Raw genomic sequence first — 4334 nt, forward strand, 5'->3', positions numbered from 1 at the left:
TGCAGCTAAGCCCCCGAGTGGGAGGTTTGTTCTCCACTCGGTAGGATTTTCATATACTTAGGCGAGTACTGGACTGCAGCTAAGCCCCCGAGTGGGAGGCTTGCTCTCCACTCGGTAGATTTTTCATGTACTTAGGCGAGTACTGGACTGCAGCTAAGCCCCCGAGTGGGAGGTTTGCTCTCCACTCGGTAGGATTTTCATATACTTAGGCGAGTACTGGACTACAGCTAAGCCCCCACGTGGGAGGTTTGCTCTCCACTCGGTAGGATTTTCAAATACTTAGGCGAAACGGATTCGCAGCTAAGCCCCCAAGTGAGAGGCTTGCTCGTCACTCGGTAGTGATTTTTTTTGCAAACTTAGGCGAAACGGATTCACAGCTAAGCCACCCACTGGGGGATTTCTAACATAAACAAAAGCAACAACAATCACTGGGAAAATTATAATACTCTTGTCTTCGATAAACAAACTACAGAGGTACTTTTTATTACATCTCATCCGAGTGAGTACTTAAGTATAAAAGGGGCGGAGTAGCTCCGCATTCCAAGCTCGTGGCTCATCAATCTGGCGATCGACATTGTAAAGACGGTATGCTCCATTGTGGAGGACTTTGGTGACGGTGAAGGGGCCTTCCCAAGTAGGAGCGAGTTTGTGTGGCTTTTGTTGATCCACTCGGAGGACCAAGTCTCCTTCTTGGAAGTACCAACTTTTTCTGGATTGGCGTCGATTCCTCGTTCGGAAACGAGAAAACCGAGTAACTTTCCGCCAGGAACTTCAAATGTGCACTTTGATGGATTAAGCTTGATATCATACCTCCTAAGGTTGGCAAATGTCCCTGCAAGATCATTCAGCAGGTCGGAACCTTTCCGTGACTTGACCACAATATCATCCATGTATGCTTCCACATTCCGACTAATTTGAGTGAGCAAACACTTCTGAATCATCCTCATGAACGTGGCTCCGGCATTCTTGAGGCCGAATGGCATGGTGACATAACAGAAGCACCCGAATGGAGTGATGAAAGTTGTTTTGATCTCATCGGGTCCATACAGACGGATCTGATGGTAACCGGAATAAGCGTCTAAAAAAGACAGGCGCTCACATCCCGTGGTCGAGTCGACTATTTGGTCGATGCGGGGGAGAGGAAAATGATCTTTCGGGCAGGCCCGATTGATATGTTTGAAGTCGATGCACATGTGAAGTGACTTGTCCTTCTTGGGGACCATGACAACATTGGCGAGCCACTCGGAGTGATAAATCTCTCGGATAAACTCTGCTGCTAAGAGCCGAGCCACCTCCTCTCCAATAGCCTTTCTTTTCTGGACGGCGGACCGTCGAAGATGTTCTTTGACAGGTTTCACTTTTGAGTCGACTCGTAGGAGGTGCTTAGCCAGCCCCCTGGGAACACCCGGCATGTCAGAAGGCTTCCATGCAAAGATGTCCCGGTTCTCACGGAGGAACTGAATGAGCGCTTCTTCCTATTTGGAGTCAAGTGTTGTGGAGATATGAGTCGGAGCAGCACTGGGGTCAGTCGGGTGAATGTGAACCGGTTTTGTCTCACCGGACGACTGAAATGCTGATTCCGTAGTGGGCCTCTTGGCTCGAAACAAATCACTCGGGTCTGCGGTTTTCTGGTGTTCCTGCAGCTCTACCACTGCCATCTGAGCATCGGCGATCTTTGAGCCTTTCTGAAAGCACTCTTCCGCCTTCTTCCGATTGCCAGTAACAGTGATAACACTTTTGGGGCCAAGCATCTTCAATTTGAGGTACACATAACATGGTCGAGCCATAAAACGTGCATAAGTTGGCCTGCCCAGAATAGCGTGATAAGCACTCTGGAAATCCACAACTTCAAATGTCAACTTTTCTTTGCGGTAATTTTTGGAATCACCGAAAACCACATCAAGAGCAATTTGGCCGAGTGACTCAGCCTTCTTTCCAGGAATGACTCCATGAAAGCTCATGTTGCTGGTACTGAGTCTGGACATCAGAATACCCATCCCTTTCAACGTCTCTGCATATAGTATATTCAGGCCACTGCCACCATCCATCAAAACTTTAGTCAGTCGAGTGCCTTCGACGACTGGGTCGACCACCAAAGCTTGCCTCCCAGGGGTGGCTATGCGTGTCGGATGATCGGACTGGTCGAATGTGATGGCAGTCTGAGACCATTTCAGATAACTGGGTCTCGCCGGAGCAACCATATTCACTTCTCGGTTTATAACTTTCAATCGACTTTTGCTTTCAACGTCAGCAAAAATCATCAGGGTGGAATTGACTTGGGGATATCCATCATCACTATCTTCTTTGTCCTCAACTTTGTCCGACTCTTTTTCCTTATCTTTGGGCTGTTTCCCCTGGAATTGCTGGATCAAGAGCCGACACTGTCGAGTGGTATGTTTCGGGTAAATGAGTTTACCCTCCTCATCTTTCTTCGTGTGGATGTGGCACGGCAAATCCAACACGTCATTCCCTTCCTTGTCCTTCACCTTCTTAGGGTTCCAAGACCCTTTGGGCTTCCCTTTAAACTTTCCTTGAGTCACGGCCAAGGCTTCTCCAGGAGCAGCTGGCTCGGCTTTCCGCTTCTGCTTCCGACTGGAGTTCCCTCCTCCGGTTTCGTGGGCGACTGACTTGTGTTTGCCACTCTGGAGCCGATCCTCTTCCTCACCATTGGCATACTTGGTGGCAATTTCCATCATTCGACTCAGAGACATGTCTCCAGTTCGACCGAACTTCAGGTTTAGCTCTCTGTACTTAACGCCTCCTTGAAGGCACAGACTGCCTGGTGATCAGATACATTCTCTACCGTGTGATGCAATGTGATCCATCTCTGGATGTAATATCTCAAAGTTTCATTCGACTTCTGCACACAAGATTGCAGCTCTGTCAACCCTGCTGGTCGCTTGCAAGTTCCTTCAAATGTTCTGACAAACACTCGAGCCAGATCTTCCCAAGTGTAAATGCTGCTGGGTGCTAACTGATTCAACCATGCTCTAGCCAAACCCTCCAATATAAGAGGCGGGTGTTTCATGGCTACTTCATCGTTGCCGCCGCCAATCTGAACAGCCACTCGGTAGTCTTCAAGCCAAGTATCAGGCTTAGACTCACCAGTGAACTTACTGACTCCAGTCGCCAACCTGAAGTTGGGAGGAATCACCGCGACCCTGATGGCTCTGCTGAAACACTCTGGTCCTGAGACGTGTACTCTGCTGCTGGTGGGTACATCTCTGTCATGACCTTCTCGGTGAGCTCTGTTCCTGTCGACCAAACCTTGAACGATAATGGATCTCGCATCAAAGCCTGGTTCCCTGGGATCGACTGGAATCCTTCGCCCAACATTGTGATGGCGTCTGTCATCCTGCTGTCGAGGCGCGTACGATCCACTCCTTGGGGGAGGGGTAGGCACTCGACGCCGATCATCACTATCGAGTCGGTGATCGTACTGCTCATGGTTCTGGTGCAGATCACGCCGGTCTCCACGCCCCTCACGCCTCGGGGGCGATCTTGGGCTATGGCCGACTAGACTGTATTTGCAGCGCTAGATCTGCTGTGAATCCTATTCGGCGACTGTGATACAGCTGAATTTTGATCTCCTGCCGCCCGGAGTAATGCTTTGATCTGTAACAAGCCTCTGCCAGCCTCTGACTGGGAAGGCTGAATCGACTCTGCTATACGGGTTGCAGCTGCTAAATTCTGAAACGCAGTTCGATAACCTGAGTTGTGTTGGGGAACATAGTAATTTAAAAAAATTTCCTATGCACACGCAAGATCATGGTGATGATATAGCAACGAGAGGGGAGAGTGTTGTCTACGTACCCTCGTAGACTGAAGCGGAAGCGTTGACACAACATAGAGGAAGTAGTCGTACGTCTTCCCGGTCCAACCGATCCAAGCACCGTTACTCCGGCACCTCCGAGTTCTTGACACACCTACAGCTCGATGACGCACCCCGGGCTCCGATCCAGCAAAGCTTCGGGGAGGAGTTTCGTCAGCACGACGGCGTGGTGACGATCTTGATGTTCAACCGTCGCAGGGCTTCGCCTAAGCACCGCTACAATATGACCGAGGTGTAATATCGTGGAGGGGGGCACCGCACACGGCTAAGGAACGATCACGAAGATCAACTTCTGTATCCATGGGGTGCCCCCTGCCCCCGTATATAAAGGAGTGGAGGAGGGCAGGGCCGGCCCTCTCTATGGCGCGCCCTAGGGGAGTCCTACTCCTGTCGGGAGTAGGATTCCCCCTTTCCTAGTTCAACTAGGAATCCTTCCAAGTATTAGGAGTAGGAGACAAGGAAGGGGAAGAGAGAAGGGAAGGAAGGAGGGGGTGCGGCCCCT

This window comes from Triticum aestivum, chromosome 2B (genome assembly GCF_018294505.1).
Source record: "Triticum aestivum cultivar Chinese Spring chromosome 2B, IWGSC CS RefSeq v2.1, whole genome shotgun sequence".
Taxonomy (NCBI): Eukaryota; Viridiplantae; Streptophyta; class Magnoliopsida; order Poales; family Poaceae; genus Triticum; species Triticum aestivum.